The 18093-nt window shown below is 35.6% G+C and overlaps 1 long non-coding RNA gene across 1 annotated transcript; it reads left to right on the top strand.

Moving 5' to 3' along the window:
• The first annotated feature begins 1592 nt into the window (after window positions 1–1592).
• On the top strand, window positions 1593–14149 carry LOC118163399. The gene is made up of 3 exons (XR_004749028.1): window positions 1593–1607; window positions 12952–12955; window positions 14048–14149. It is a non-coding gene; the product is annotated as an uncharacterized LOC118163399 (long non-coding RNA).
• Window positions 14150–18093: the final 3944 nt, after the last annotated feature.

The raw sequence follows: 18093 nt of genomic DNA on the forward strand, positions 1-18093 counted from the left end.
GACACTTTTGTCTCTATTCAGTCTGTAAAACATTTATTTGGCCCTGAACATTGGCTTTTCCTTCACTTTTACATGAACAAAGATCATTGTCCAATGTCATTTATTCTTATCTTCTGAAAGGATCTTCAGTTTCTTTTTATTTATTTATTTATTTGTTTGTTTGTTTGTTTGTTTGTTTGTTTTCGGGTACTGCAATTATTTCACAGCACAGAATGCTAAGATAGTCCTTCTCTGTTCCTCTTGAAAAGGATTGAGGAGATACAGGGAGGCACAAAACTGTAGTTAATTTCCATAAGCAAGTTCAACTGACTTTTTTGGACCAAGTGTTGAAGTCATCTAAACACTTAAGCTAGTTAACACAATACTTTTTAAACTATTGGAGAAAAATGTAGAATTTAACATAGCTAAGGTTTTTTTGTTTGTTTGTTTGCATGTCTTCTCTCTCTCTCTCATATCCTCCAAATAGTATTTTAGTATTTTTCCCCTTTTTCTCAAGGAGGACTAGGGTTAGGTAGCTTTTCTCCCCCCAGATCAGTCATCTTCCTGATTTCAAAAACAGTGAGCCTCTTAAAGTCTTCCAATACTGGCTTCACAATCTGACTTTTTCATGTAGACCTACCATTACATACACTTGCAATAGTTTCTCAGACTTACCTCTTTCCCTTAAGAATAGTTAGTTGAAGATACAAGATCCTTAATGATGATTTACGGTTCCATTCCAAAAACTTAACAACCAAGTTTAGTGACCCAATTTCACAGAGCTGTGTGAAACTCATGACCTTGCCAGTGTTTGTTTATTGTTTTCAAAGACACATTTGCTTTAACACTATCCACCTCTATTGTAAACTATTCAATTTGTGGAAAATAAATTATTTCAAGAAATCTTGAACCTCTGTTACAGGCCAGAAGACTAATTCCCCTTCCTCTTTACCTTCCCCTTCCCAGTGTATTTTCTGTATATTCTCACAAGGCTATGGGAAAAGGAAGCAAATGCTTTTACTGATTCATGGTCAACAGTGTAAAGTGTGTGGTCCTGTGTTCTTCCACTTATAACTGTCTTCACGCTCTTCTGATGATTGCATCCAGTGACAGATTCACAGACAATGTTTTGTGTGTCTATGATTCTACACATTTTTAGATTTTTTTCCTCTGTTTTGATATGAATGAAGAGGAGAAGAATGATCTATCTGGATACACGTTCAGGTGAAATTTACACAGCTTAAAGCTCAGGTACATAGGCAAAATTGTGAGAGGATATGCCATATATAGCTTAATTGTAGTACTTACCATGCTTCAGAAAAAAAAAAATATATATATATATATTTTGTACAGCAAATATGAGCTATAAAACAACAGACCAAGTTTAACTCTATTGAAAATTTTTGAGGTTGTCCAAGGTTGTTGTATATATAGTAAAAGAAAACTAGGTTAGATGTTACCCTGCTTTCTGAGTAACCAAGCAGTCCATCGGAATGCAAATTTTACAGTTTTTGCATTCATTTTAAAAAGATGTAAAGAACAAAATCCAGCAATTCTACATTCTAGGAAATTTATATAACTGTCTTCAAATATGAAGTATTTTATCTAAGAGGTTTTGTAGTTATTGTGTTCTCTTATAGATACAAATTCTATTTGTGTGCTGGCAAGCATTTTGTACAATTTACAAAAGAAAGGTTTAAAGAAAAAAATTAACATTCATTTGTGAGTCTGAGCCCCATCTTTCTCACATTGTCGTGGAGCAAATCCTACTTCATATTTCCCTATCTCTGTATAACAAGTACAGCATTAATAATAATGGTAATAATAACAATAACAATAACAACAACAACAACAACAATAATAATAATAATAATAGAGTAAATACTTAATAATTATTTAAAAATTATATTTCTGGGAAACTCATGCAGACTTTTATGACTTGTACCATGAGAAGCAGAATACATATGTATATCATTATGTATCCCTGCCATCTCTAAAATAACATGGAATTCTAGTAGGGTATATAATTTACGTATGCACAAACAAAGACATGAAGTCATACATCAACAGAGACCAAAATTATATATTTAGATTATATGAAAATATATATTACAGTAACATTGCTGATAAACTGCAGAATATGAGATACCAACCCTTCTGGTATTGTTTTTAGCTCTCTGAATATCTGAATTAATTTGTAGAAGCTTCTGCTCTGTTTATATTGGTATAATATTTCCCAAATAGTTCACACCGGGAGAGCAGGAGAACACAATAATTTGGCCTGTCCTATGTGTTATTGATACTCGAACATATTGAATAATATTATTTCATTTTGTAAATGTGATTCTCAGATTTCTGTCAATAAATATACCCCAAACTGCCATTAAAGTAGGATTGCTTTCAAAGAGTTTGATAGATTCTAGTTAGTGCTATAACTATAAAGCAACTCCATTCAAATACTTATGATTCATTTTAACAGCTTTCTATTCAGTATAATTAGAGTGTAACTTCCTATACAGTCCGGTGAAGGCATTCACCACTGGTCCAGAACTTACCAGTGTTATCTCTGACACATAAACCATGCAACTGGGTGGAAGTGATAAGTGGAAATCTACTAGTCAATACATGATAAACAAAGGGAGAGTCAATGGATCTAGTATTATATAACCAGGGTATTATATCTTGCAGAATATTATTTGGTAAAAAAATCAATGAGCATTTTGTATTGGATTTACATGACAAGGTTTTGGTAGTGGGGGCTGCAGGGGTGGCCTCTGTGAGAAGACTCCAGCAGCTGCACCATGTTAGATAAGTTTCACAGCCAGTTTCAGCTGGCTCCAAAAGGCACACAGTGCTGGCCGAGCTGAGTAGGGGGTCTGGGGGGAGCTGCCACCCATGTTGGAATAGTTTGCTCCTGACGGATGGACCCCATGGTACGGAGCCATGTGGGAGCAGTTCTTGAAGAGCTGCTGCCTGTGGGCAGCCTCTGCAGGATCAGTTCAGGAAGGACGGCATCCCGTGGTTGGAACAGGGGCAGAGAGTGATCATGAAGGAGTGAAGGTGTTTTTAGTTTGCTTTTTATTTTTCATTGCCGTAGACTGTAGTAATTGACAACTGTGGGCTTCTACTTCAGGATGAACTGACTGCAATTGAGGCTTCATTGACCAAGTGTAGTTTAAATTCATGTGCCTAAATAAAGATTGCCTAAATTTAGTATTACTGTAGTCACTAGAGGTATGTAAATTGCCACTGATTCATGCTGCCTAACCACTCTGTGTGTGCATGAATCTACTCCTATTACAAAATTTAATTATGTGCAGCTGTGAATAACATCTGTATCATAACTGGGGCCTACTAATGTAGTTGTCAAAATCAATGTGAAATAGAAGTTTGAATGCCCTCTGAGACATTTAAGTTAGCTATTTAATTTGGAAAGCTGGCTAAAATTAAAAAATGAGAAAAATGGGGAAATAAGATTTTTTTATTATTATTTTTTTTTAGAAGTGAGGATCTCTCTATAATGCTTGATAGGAAACTTCTTGATCTTCTCATTATCATTTTACACTGAATTAAAATAATCCCCTGCTTATTTCTGTAGGTTATTATACTACACATTATGACAAACTTTATAATACATTTTTGGGTAAGAAAAAATTCAGCATGTATAATTTATGTATATGACTTAGTGTGAACAGAGATTGCCGTCAATTTATCCATTGGATTGCCATCCAATAAATAAATAAATAAATAGTACCAAAACCCCAACAGCCAGCTAAATCCCATGCTTGAATGCCTAAGGTTAAGAAAATGACTTCATTTGCTTCGCTTCTTTTCATAGTTCTTCCCAATCAGAAAAATGTGGACAGCAGTGTTTCACAGGACTGATTAGATCTATTCCATTTATTAAGAAACAGAACTCTCAGGTTACTTCTGTGTTTTAAATAACTGAACTTATCTGCAGTTAAGTATCTGCATTAGTATGCAGTAATGCAGAAGTATCTGCATTAGACAATCCACAGATTGACATGTTTTCTGGGTAGATAATGCCACTTAAAATTATATATATATATATTATTTCTAAAATTCTGACTGTAATGAAACATATTTAAGTCAACATCTTAAAATACGTAAGGAGATACAATCTTCTTCTCACATATGACAAGGAGTTAGGAGAATAATTGCACTCAACATTGAGAGGTACTTGGATACCATGATCAAAGGAGTTATGTAAACAGAGATAGGTCAGGGTCTGGGTTTGTTTTGGAATTCAGAGATGAAAACAGTCAATAATATCTTTGTTCCTGCAATGAAAACAAAAACATTAAAAATATTTAAATATAAAAATAATTCAGAGAATTAAATATGTTGGAAATCTAATAAGTATGTTCAGAAAAAAAATATGCAGTCTCTAAATATAAACAGAGTAACATTCTTTAGTTTATTTTTTTGTTTGTTTTGTTTTGTTTTTCCCCTTTAAAGACTATTCAACAATAAAGAGGAAGAATTCTGTCTGGAAACAGTTTAAGAACTCAGCTATTTTAACAATTTCATGCAATTAATAATAAGTGATTAAAAAATAAAATAAAAATATTACGTTTATTTATTTTGAAAAAAATATTAAATACTTTCCTGATAGAATTGTTTAAAAGTTACTCTTTATTGTCACGTTTTTCATTACTTGACAGGTAGACTTAGCTTTAATCAAATCTAAGAATAATTTCATTTTTCCTTTTTATTAAATAAATGTATTATAATGTCCCACATTAGGGTATACTACAATATGAAATACATAAAAATGTGAGATTTTAAAATAAATCCTATTAAGGATTGTATTATTATTATTAATTATTATTAATAATAAATATTATTATTAAGGTTGTACCCTATCAAGGTGCTTAATTTATTGATAAGTGATAATTATTTTGCACAAGAAAAGCACTGGTTTTGTGCTTCCAACAGATTATAAGCTTTTCCCATTAAATATTCAATGAAACACAGCAGGGACTTGAAACAGGACCTCCCATAGCATTGCTCTTTGAATTTCAGTGATAAAATGTATTCCCGTTTTCATGACATTTCTGAAAGGATCCATCTTCTTTCCCCACGTTCAGAGCAATTTTTATTTTCTTGCAAATCTATATGAATCCCTCAAATCAATACATATGCCTATCACTCCTAGCTTAGAAAACAAAACAAAACAAAACAGAATTCTTGAGTGACAAAGTATCAGTCTGAGGTTTTTTGATATAATTCAGAGCTATGTAGAAATTCTTAAGTTAATATTAGAAGTGGTAGGCAGAGGCTGATGTATTTATTTTCTGTGGTTCTCTCCTGTAGTCACTGGTAAATTCAGAGCTTCTTCCTAGGTACAGACCACCTGCTTGGCTCATGTCTAGGGAAACCTTTACCAATATACAAGACTCTACCAGGTGTGGCTCTTTCTGTACTTTGTAACACCTTCTAACTTTCCTTATTTTTCTGTGCATCTTGAAATACCCTTGCAGGCTCTTACTACATGCTTCATAACCTTAATAACCTCAACTTCATTCCATAACAAGTGACTTAGATGTTTTGTTTGTTAGTTTGTTTGGTTTTGTACACTTTATTTTGACTGGAGGGACTGGCCTTGATTTTTCTCTTTGTCCACTGTTGCGAGGCTCAGGTGTCTCTTTCTGATGCATTTGAACCTAAAGGACTAGCAAAACGGGGAAACTGAAGCTGAATTCAATGTCAATGTTTTTACTACTAAATCTCACTTACTCGTGACCAGTAATCTCTGCATAGCACTACACGGGTAAAATACAGCAGGGGGCTGATAGATATATCTGGTGAAGCTATAATGATGAAAAGTATTTTAACATGTTATTTTCTGAGGCAGGGAATCAAGATCATATTGCTATGGCACACATCTTACAAAAAGTTCATATTTCCTTAGGTCAGCCAAACTATTACTAATTCAGATACAAATTATACTTTAAAAAGCTGAATTAAAGTTATGCAAAGATGGTAGTTCTGTTTTTTCTTGCACTCATCTAGAAAAATTTAGACTTATATTTAACTTTTCCTAATTGTTCCTTTTTTTAAAAAAAAAAAAATATTTAAAGCCAATGTTGTAGTTCAAAGAGCTTTCTAGATATATTATACTTATTCATGATCTAGTTCTGCATATGCTATTCCTTTCACTGTGCTAGAGGAGGTTGTGCATTTTTTCATTTAATCATATCTGTCTATATTTAAATGATAGCCATAAGCTTAGAGTCACATTGTGTGCAACTGATTTAAGATAAAAACAACAAACAAACAAAACAAACAACATAAGTAGAAGAGAAAAAAACAATGGAGTCTAAACAATTCAACTCCTACACAGCTGCCTTGGGTATAACTCAGGAAGAAATAATTAGTGTTACCAGATCAAAAGAAAATCACCTTCCTTTCTAGAATGCATTAAGTTTCTTTCTTTTCATATTGCCAGTAACATGACTTATTTTGTCATTATGATTATTATTACTTTTTCCATATAAAAACCTAAAACGTTCAATGCAACATACTATGGAGGTATATGAAAAGTAATGGCTTAGAGTTCTGTATCTTAAAATGCAATCAGCAATAATGGATAGCAATGCTAAGGAAAACATAATTTGAGGTTTACTAGAAACAACAAAAATAAATTAAAACAAAACAAAACAAAACAAAACACTCAAACCCTGTTAGCAGCAAAGGAACCAATTCAGGGAAAAACATCATCTCTCTCTGAAGTATTGATAACCCAGTTAAGAGACCATACTATGTCATTATGTCTATTGTGGTCATATTTTGAGACAGGCAACCACTTGGCTGGTAAAGCTGCTTAAAGAAACCACATGCCCAAGTCTTGGGAGAGGGACTGCAAGTTTGAAGTCAGAACAGGCCAATGATATAATACAAAAGGAGACTGAAGGAAAAGAGGAGAAGTATCTTTGGTATTAAAATGATTCATCATCACCCCTGAATAAGCAACATACCTTAAATACAAAGGTCAGATTTTGACCTTGCAACTCCATATTACAGCAATAATTTAGCTGTATAATTCAAATATTCAATAATTCAAATGAATTTCCAAGCTTTTTTGGGACTAGGACAAAAAATGTCTGATAACTGCTTTTGATTTGCACAATAGGTGATAAAAAAAAATATTTATTTGAGTGAATAAATTCAAAATGTACAATTGTTGGATTTTATTTATCTGCATGATATTGTCAGATGCTTCTACAGAATTTGGTTATGAATTTTGCACAAAGGACACGCAGAATTAGCTGCTAGCATGCTATGGCTACAACTAGATTAACAAACAAGGCAACTTTAGGGTCTATCAGGTTAACTTAACTTCTTTGCCATATTAAAATTTGCTTCTTTTACGATATAAAGAAGTAAAAGACTTCTTTATGTGTATGTTAAGTATACATATATTTAATTTTATTGCAAGACTTCATTCAGTTTACATCTATTTTGGAATCCAAAACTGCTAAAAATATTTTTCCTAGATATATTTTGATATCAGTCCTAATAACTAATATGTTTCATTTACTTTGTATTTTTAATGTATGTATGTAAAGGTTGTCATGGACAGTCTAAATGAAAACAAAACCAAAAATAAACAAACAACAACAACAAAATCCACTGGCTGCCATTCAAGTTATCTGTAGGTTTTCCTTTCAAAAAAATTAGTGTTTGGACTGTGCACTTAGTCAAATGGTCTGAATTTTTGGGTTGACCTGTGTGGTGCCAGGAGTTGGGCTCGATGATCCTTGTGGGTCCTTTCCAACTCGGGATATTCTATGACTCTATGAAAATACATATGAATTGAATTATACCTAAATTAAAAATATTGCTGTTTCAAAAAATTAAATAGCTATGATAGAATAACAGATACCTAGAGAGAAAAAATTCCAGATGATTGGATGCAGCAGTAGTAATCAGCTTTAAATCTGTCTTTCTTCCACTTTAAAGAATGACAAGTCAGCTCTAGAAGAAAGAACATTTTATTTGATAACATGGGAAATTATGTAATTTGAACAAATAATATGATTGAAAATATATAGACCAACACATTGTGTGCTTTAAATAATACTGATTTTATAAAATATTATAAATATATATGCATATGTATATATTTCAAGTGAGTATGTGCATACATCTTTACAGGCACACAGAGCAAGAAATGCTGGTTTCCAGTTGTAATGAAATTCAGTAGCCTTCACATCTTTCACTGCAGGCTTCTGTATGTAGCTGGATCAGACATCTGCTGTTCAAGTTACATTCAAGTTCACTTGGATTTATTTGCTCCTTATTTCTCCACAGGTTTGGTTAACCACCTGCTGAATTCAGTGGGATATACCATCTGTTAAACTGGAGTCCAAGTCCTCCCTGAACAGCAACACTCACACTTTCCTAATATCCACATTCTAAATTTACAAGCCCACACTACAAGGTTTCCTTTTAATGTACACACACACACAGACACACACACACACACACAGACACACAGACACACACACAGACAGACACACACACAGACACACACAGACACACAGACACACACACACACACAGAGACACACACAGACACACAGAGACACACAGACACACACACACACACAAAAAAAAAGTAAGGCAGGACCAGGGAGGTGATTGTTCCCCTGTACTCTACTTTGGTGAAGCCACACCTTGAGTACTGTGTTCAGTTTTGGGCCCCTCACTACAAGAAAGACATTGAGCATTTCTGGTATAGATTTAGTGGAGAGATGCTCAGGCATCACTGATATCATACCTTTAGGCTCTGACATTCACTTGGCCCACAAAGCCTGAGTAATGTCTGGGCTGCAACCAACACTGTTGACAGAAAATGTGAGAGTCCTGGCCTTCATTCTGCCCAGCATTTAAATCTCTTCACTTGCTGTTGTAAGCATTGCCAAGAATTCTTCTAATTCAATTATTTTTTTTTATTAGACCTCCAAATTCTATGAAATTGCAGGACCACTGGCAAGGTGGGGTTAATATGTCTCCAAAACCAGACAGAAAACATTAAAACATGCTCCCAGAGGCCACTGCATTTATTTTGCTTTCAGTGTTCAAAAGCATTCTGTTTGTCTTGGAGGAAAACCCATGAGCTTAATCTATTTCAAGCTGTTCAGCTACTTTACTTGGCATATAAGCACTTATCCATAACGAAGCAGCTACCATTGATGTTGAGAGGTTAATTATGATTATTCAAATTTGTAACAAACAGTATATTTTTAACCAATATTTATTTGTTCTTTCTTAGTTATGTAACACTGTTCCTTAAATCGGTGTAAGATCTAGTGCATTTTAACCCTAGGAATTACTAGTACCTACCAAAAGGCCCTAGTCAGCTGGCACCCCTTGATCTGAGTCAGTTAGAACACTACAAAATTACCTGCCTGAAAATTACATTGCAGTCTGGGTACATGTGTACCAGTATGGCTACCTGCATGGCTAACATGAAATCATAGAATCATAGAATGGTTTGGCTTGGAAAGGACCTTAAAGATCATCTAATTCCCCCCACACACAGCATGGGACACCTTCCACTAGACCAGGTTACTCAAAGCCCTATCCAAACTGTCCTTAAACACTTCCAGGGATGGGGCAGCCACAGCCGCCCCTTTGGGCAACCTGTTCCAGTGCCTCACCACTGCCATAGTAAAGATTTTCTTCTGAATATCCAATCTAAATCTACCCTTTTTTAGTTTAAAATAATTACTCTTTGTCCTATCACTACACTCTCTGACAACAAGTCCCTCCCTAGCTTTCCTCTAGGTATTGGAAGGCCACTATCAGTTCTCTCTGGAGCCTTCTCTTCTCTAGGCTGAATAGCCCCAACTACTTTTCAGCCTGTATTTGTAGGAGAGGTGCTGCAGCCCTTTGATTATCCCTCCTCTGGCCTTCCTCTGGATTTCTTCTAATATGTCCATGTCCTTCTTGTGCTGGGGGCCCCAGAACTGAATGCAGTATTCCAAGTGGGGCCACATGAGGGCGGAGCAGAGGGGGAGAATTGCCTCTCTCAACTTGCTGGCCTCACTTCTTTTGATGCACACCAGGATATAGCTGGCTTTCTGGGCTGCAAGCACACATTTCCAGGTCATATTAAACTTCTCATTAACCAACACCCACAGGTCTTTCTCCTCAGGGATGCTCTCAATCCATTCTCTGCCCAGCCTGTACTTGTGCTTGGGATTGCCCCAAACCAGGTGTAGAACTTTGCACTTGGCCTTGTTGAACCTCACGAGATTCGCTTGGCCCACCTCTCAGGCCTCTGTCATCGGTAAACTTGCTAAGGGTGCACTCCATCCTACTGTCTAACAAAGATCTTAAACAGCAGCAGTCCCGATACAGACCCCTGAGGAACACCATTTGTTACTGCACTCCTCCTGAATATTGAGCTATTGGCTGCAACTCTTTGAGTGTGACCATCCAGCCAATTCTTTACCCACTGAGTGGTCCATCCGTCAAATCCAAGTGTCTCCAAGTTGGAGACTGGGACGTTTTGCGGGACACTGTCAAATTATACTTGTTAAAATAGCATGAATGGTAAATATTTTTTTTATTATTATTATTTTTTGGTAGCATTAAGGTTAGCAACCTTTTTGTTAGAAATATAGATTTTGTCACATTTTGCTTCTTCATAGTTGCTGTAAGCATATGATTAAACTGTATAATCATTTCAGCTCTGACAGACAATCTATTATGAGTCCTTCCATTTGTGGCCTCTGATTTAGATGTGTCTTGACATTATATGGATTTTTGTCTTTGATGTAGAAGCATAATATATTTTTTCTTACAATCCTTTGCTGCCCATCCCATCACAAAGAAATGTATCCCATCCCTCACAAAGAAATAGTAACTTTGTAGGAGTAACATTAGAAGAATCCGTAACACTAACTTCTACGCTAAGTATAGCATGTGTTAGTTCAGTGAGATAATCTGACAAAATGATAGATGAGTCATTGGTTTTTGCATTTGACGATAGGATTCTATGAAATCTCCAATCCAAATCTGCATCAGTCTGGATAACCAAGGCTTTCATATTTTGCTAAAATCCCCCTATTTTTCTATAGATCCATTTGGAATATTTCTGACAATTGCAGGGGTTCATTTTTAGAATCTGGAATTTGCTAGAAAGTAGTTCAATAACTGAAGGAAGAAATGGATTTATAATCATTATTCAGAGTTGAGTGTTCAGTCAGCTTTATCTGATTTTGAATAAAGAGAAATATTCTTCCTTTTTTTATTTTGTAAAATAAATCTTCCCCATTCCACTGCTGAAGAAAATAGGTCATGCAATAAAATCTGTTCATATTTTAGAATGATTAAAGTCTGTCTAGAAAGTAGGAAAAGTCCAATTCTGTAGGAGAATAAGCATCTAGATCTACAAAGATCTTTCCAGTTTGTTTAATATCTACTAATTATCCAATTAACATATTTATATGGCAGATAATTATTTTTAATGCTGTGTCCATGTTGACAACTTGATGCTATCAAGTTCCTTGACTTTCATACCTCAAAGATGTTATTTTCTTCTTCAGGTGATAACATTATACTACTGTCATGATCTTATGGAATAGAACTTCATTAATCATTCTGTCCTCATGTCTCTTGTCTTTTTTATCTTGCCATTTCATTGCTGCTGTATGTTTTAAAATTTTGCCTTTCAAATGGTTTTGTATGCATGTTATCACATCTATCACAATTTCCTTCTAAGGCCTCTTACTCATCAAGCATTCCTAATACATCTACTTCTTATCTTTTGATGTAAGATTAATGACGGATCGTGTTGTACATGAATTATAAAGACTGTGAGTATAATCAGCACACAAAAAGTTGGATGGAGTCACATGGAACTGTACATAATCTGTTCCAAACAATGTCCTGAAATTTTTCACTGCAGAGCTGTACTGGGTCTGGCTGGGAGGTTAACTTTCCCTGCAGCAGCCCATACAGTGCTGCGCTCTGCACTTGGAGCTAGAACAGCAGTGGTATCACACCAATGTTGTGTCTGCTGCTGAGAAGTGCTGGCACAGCATCAGGACTCTCTCTAACCCTCCTAGGGGGTGGGCAAAAAGTGAGAAAGAAACATCACCAGGGCAGCTGACCTAAACCAACCAAAGGGATATTCCATACCATATGATGTCACACTCAGCAATAAAAGGTGGAAAAAGGAAGAAGAGGGGAGGGGTGGGCTCTCGTTGCGAAAACATCTGTCCTCCTCCCGAACACCGGCTACGTGCGTTGAGGCCCTGCTTCAAGGATGTGGTCAAGCATCGCTTATTTGTGGGAAGTAGAGAGTAATTTCTTTCCTCTGCACTTCCACATAGCCTTTACTTGTTTTGTGTAGTTATTCCCTTTCCCCCTCCCTTTTCCCCTTTCCCTTTTTTCCCTTTAGTTGAATTGTTTAGTTAATAATAATATTTCCTTAATTATATATATATATATATTTTCCCCTCTTTAATTAAATCATCCTTATCTCAACCCGTGAGTTGTTCTTTCCTTTACTTCTTCCCCTCCTCATCTGAGGAGGGGGAGTGAGAGAGCAGTTGTGGTGTTCAACTGCCTAGCACGGTAAAACCACCACAAGAGCTAGAAGCAAACCTGCTGGAATGAAGTGTTATTTGTAAAAGGACTTTAAGTGGCAACAGCTACTTGTGAATTGTTTATTTAGTAGCCAGCTGGTTGTCAGCTTTTTTAAACTTTTATTTATTTATTTGTACGTGATCTGTGAAAATAGTATGAAAAGATGGATACACCTTTTCTAAAATATATAATTTTACCTACAGCTGTGTAGAATGAGTGTGCAGTGTACACCAAACATAAAATTACTAGTGAAAATAATTCATTACTAAATATCACCACATTTTGCATGGCCAAGAAAGTCCACATAGGTAGCTGAATGGAGCCATGCCTTAAATGGAATTATAAGGATGGTTTTGTTTTATGCAGTTTAATGGTCTGAGCTATTTCTGCTTTGAAATCTTAACCTTGTACTTTTCTTCTTTCATCCAATAGGGCTGGCATCGGAGGGGTAGGGGTAGGTGTTGATAGAAATTGCTTTCAGATTTTATTTTTTAGTTTTAATTTTTAGTAAGTAATCACTAAACTGGCAACATAACAATGAATATAGATACACTGTGCTTTTCCAGTCAATTTTAAAAGGCTATCAAACAATAAAATGTCACATTTCCTTGTCTCAGATATATACTCAAAGGTCAAGCTCATTAAAATTTTTAACATTTTCCTTTTAAAAACAAGAAGAGAAAAAAACATTATCCTACCACCCTCACTGGCCATTTAAGTCTTCACTTTTCTATTTATTAGTCCAGATTAAAACCTCAGGTAGGTCCATTAAATTCAGTGGAACTATACACTAAAATTTATACTTATTTAGCTTGCTACTGGAAAAGTTATAGTTGACTGCTGTTCCAAATAAATTTTCATTATTTCTGAGTAGTAAATAAGAGGAAAAGCATCAGACACAACACGATCCTCCTGCCTCTAACCCAGGACAATGCCCATTTGCAGTATCAATATGAAAACACTTTCAGTGTTTTCTTCTCATTTTATATGTACCCACTGCTGTCCTGTGTTCTTTGGTTTTCTCAGCATGACTATCCTATTTTCTTCTGCGCCTGAATTTTCTATCTGACACTCTCTTCACAGGTATGTACCTCATTTCTCACATGTGGTATCAAAACCCAATCTCAAAAGCTAAATTTATTTTCTCTATCATGCTTATGGAATTATTTATCAGGATATAATTACATTTCATACTACTTCATTTGTAACAGTGTAACTCTCCTAATTGAAATGTAGATTTTCCTGGATTATACTAATGTAATGATACTTTTTTGATCCTCTCCACTAAGAACCTCACTTGATTTTTTGTGGTGTGGCTGTCTCATACTAATAGACAACCACTCTTTCAATCCTCTTTCTCAGTGGAAGAGGAAGATAAAATACAATGGAAAAGAGTCCCTTGAGTTAAGGACAGGGAGATCACTCACCAATTACTATCACAGGCAAAACAGACTCAGCATATGGAGATTAATATCATTTATTGTCTATTACTAACAAACTGGAGTAGTGAGAAACTAAAAGCAAACTAAAAATACCTTCCCTGCATCCACACTCTTCTACCACCCCTCTCCAAACAAGGCAGGAGGATGGGAGTTGTGGTCAGTACGTAACACTTCATCTCTGCAGCTCTTCCATCTTAACTCTGGTCCTGATCCAACATAGTCAGGAGCAAAGTGCTCCAGCACGGGTCCCCCACTGGCGGCAGCTCCCCCCAGACCCCCTGCTCCTGCATGGGCTCCTCTCCATGGGCTGCAGCTCTGGCCTGGGGCCTCCTCCTGTGGGGGCTCTCCATGGGGAACTTCTGCTGCGTGCCTGGAGCACTTCCTGCCCTCCTTCTACACTGACCTTGGGGGCTGTGGGGCTGTTTCTCACTCCTCACTCTCTCAGATGCTGTTGAACAGCAGGTGGTTTTTGTTGTTGTTTTCTTCAATCTGCTCTCACAGAGGTGCACACAACATCATTTATTGGCTTGGCTCTGGCCAGCCATGGGTCCTTTTAGGAGCCGGCTGGAGCTGGCTCTGATCTGACATGGGGCAGCTGCTGGGCTCTGCTTGCAGAGGCCACCTCTGCAGTCCTCCCACTACCAAAATCTTGCCACATAAGCCAAATACATCTGGACAAAGTCACAGAGAGTATAGAGCTAAAGTTAAAAGCTAGATATAACTCTGCATCTTTGTTGTTTTACATTTTATATCCAAGAGCTGTTGATGACGGGAATTTAGTCCTGCCCTGTTTGAAATTTCTTTTCTATCCTGTTATTTTTTCTGTCTTTTGATTCTTTATTTTCTTTATAAGTCTCATGTTTCTTTCATGTTTCTTTTCCTACTGCTGATAAAATGCACAGATATTACAGCTGTACTGGGAATGTCACGTATTTAGAAAGTTATCCATAAAGATCACCTTACCTACTGCATGTAGTATGTAATGTGTCCTTTATTAAACAAATAACACTTCTAAGCATACCTCCAATATCTAATTTTACTGATTGCAATGCATCAGTATTTGTTTTCTGCAAAGTACTCTGCCTGCTGCCTCAGTCTATGTTTCTTACACTGTCTAGGAATCCCGTAATAACAATAAATAAATAAACCTTAACATAATACTTTCTTACCTTTCAGTTATTTCAATAACCGTCTGCTCTTTAATATTGTTGAATATAATTTTCAGACCATTTGGGAGGCTATTTTTATCACAATGCCAAGATATGTTTAATTAATAACATAAGCAGAGCTGATAAACTAAAGCTTTTCTAAAGTTTACCCAAAGAGGCTGAAATATAGATATCACTATGTTACCTGTTGCTCTAAGGTTCTCTTTAGGCATTTGAACAGGTTTCTAAACAGGCCATCAAGAGTTTGGGGACCCACTTGTAAGTCTTCAAGGCTAAATACATTCTAAATGATAGACACATTTTTGGCAACCTCAGGAAATAAATATGTTTACCATCTTCACTGATTTTAAATTGCCTTTGACAGGGTCTGAAGAAAAATAAAAATAATAATAATAAAAAAAATCATGTCCTCCTTGTCATATCAGCTTTAAATCCTAGACTGGTAAATGCTTATGGATGCAAAGAGTGAGAATCTTCACTAACATTCCTGTGTTTAAGGCTACTCAGCTGTGTGAATATATGTAAGGCTTTTGCACGAAGAAACAGAATACAATAGGTTGAAGAAGGACTTGAAACCCTGAAGGTTTGCCTGATTTTTCTATCAGAATTTGGCATAGCAAAACGTACTTAACTGTTTCTTTAAATTTCACCTCAGTTCAAGACCATAGTTTCTTACAACTGTCAGACAAAAGGCAGACAATTGTTCATTTCTTGTTATAGTTGCTTTGACTTTCCACTTATATATCTGATGATGAGTTTTACCCTGCATCAATGCTTTTTACAATACGTATTTTTTAAATACCTGAAAATCTTCAAAGGAAACATTATCAGCAAAGAGAATAAACTTCTCTCTCTCTTTTTCTTTTTTTTTTTTTATATATTTTTTTTATTTTTTTTTCCTACAATGAACATTCCTACTTGAAACCCCTCTGTTTTGTTGTTGTTGTTTGCTTGTTTAATTATTTTTATTATTCCTGCTTAGATCTCTCTGCTTTTTAATTTTTGTCGAACATTTTTAGATCTATTAACATTTACATATACTTATACTTAAACATATACTTATAATTTTTAAGCCATGATGTGAACCCTCTGACTGTCCATTTAGCTTTTGTCAAATACTGGAAACAGTTAAAACAGTAGCATACTGAATAAATATTAAAATCCACAAAAATATATGCTAACAAGGAGGCATAGATGCTAGTCTGCAACCCAACCCACAAAGCTATATTAAGCTACATATTTTAAATTATCCATTAAGCTACATATTGTAAAAGAACTTCACTTAAATAGAATAAGACCTCTCTATAGCCTACTAGGTGGGTTTTGCTGGCAACAGATTGTATTGATAGCTCAAAAAGGAGCAGAAAAACTCATCCACATTTTAGATGATGTCTTTTCAGGACACTCTTTGCCAGTATGACTGTTACCTTCCAATTTTTGATACAAATTGAGAGAAAACTTTTGATACAAGAGAGAACAAACTTTGGGACTGTGATTTTTGGATAGGAAGAAACATATCTCTACATCTCAAAGTTAGATTTTCAGGTCTGAGAGGCAGGACTTAAAGCACACTGACCCCTTCATGCTCACATTTATTTGATCTAATTTAGGTAACTCAATTAGGCCCCTGAAGTTAGGTGGAATAATGCAAACTTTGATATGCTCATTGTCACATCCACAGCCCTAAGGGAGCTTCTCCTAGGAGCAGCTGATTCAAGCTAAAACCTCACTGTTTTGTTACCTCACCTTTCAAAACCTCAATTCTGAAGTCCAACTCCCTTTTGCTGAAGACTTCACAATTCTAACTGAAAAGAAAGCTGTTCACATTTTTTCCTGGTTTATTTTCCTCTGGCTATGTAAGTTGTACTGGCTCACTTGAAGGGTCTAGCAAAATGAATGGGTGCAGCTAAGAACAGAGGAGAGAAATAGGTGGAATAAGGGGGGTATGACCTCCACATTTTGATATTAGCATGTTGTTGGATTTGTTTGCTGTAAATAGACTTTAACACTGCACATCCAACATCTGTATTTCATCTCCAGATTTGCAGAGGTAGAACTTAACACATTTATAGTACTCCAGTGGCTGTTATTATTTGAGGTGGAATAATTGTAGGGAAAAGATGAAAACAAAAGAAACAAAAAATCCCTACCCTTTCTCCTTTCACTTCCCTTTATTGCAGCTGCTTATAACTTTTGTTAATGCTTCACAGACCTTTTAGTACTATATACGAGTGATAAAGAAGTTCAACAATCCAGTGATATATTTATTACTGAGTTCTGGTTTCAAGTATGCCAAGTTGAACATGGATCAGCTTTGAGGTGCTAGACGTGTATATCCCCTGTGTGGGAGCAAGAAGGGCTACACGGTAGTACCCACACAAGAGCATGAAGATATGACCCTACCTGTCATCGGGGCCTCATATGCTACTGCAATCTGTAACAAAGTGTGAACATATACTTATGGTGAATTGCAACCATCACTGGTAAAGGTACATACTATTTTAATCTAACACAGGTAGCAAATTTTTGAAATTAAGATACACAGTAGAAAATCAGTAGAAACATATATAGTGCCTGAGATGGAATCTATTATCATATTATTACCCTCATGCTTTCAACACAGTGAAGTTTATTTTAAAATATTATTTATTTAAATAATATTTTGATATTTAAAACTATTTATTTCATTTTTTATTTATTTATGGGGTTTCTAATCCCAAAATACCACAGCACTAACTGCTCTGTAGACATAGGCTTAGCTGAAAATTAGCTACACCTCTTGAAACTGTGGTCGATTCCATATAAAATTAGGGAATAGGAGACTAATCACAGACATTATCTACCTAAACATACAAAAGAAAATTCAGCAACCTCTAA

The sequence above is a fragment of the Oxyura jamaicensis genome, chromosome 3 (genome assembly GCF_011077185.1).
Source record: "Oxyura jamaicensis isolate SHBP4307 breed ruddy duck chromosome 3, BPBGC_Ojam_1.0, whole genome shotgun sequence".
Lineage (NCBI taxonomy): Eukaryota > Metazoa > Chordata > Aves > Anseriformes > Anatidae > Oxyura > Oxyura jamaicensis.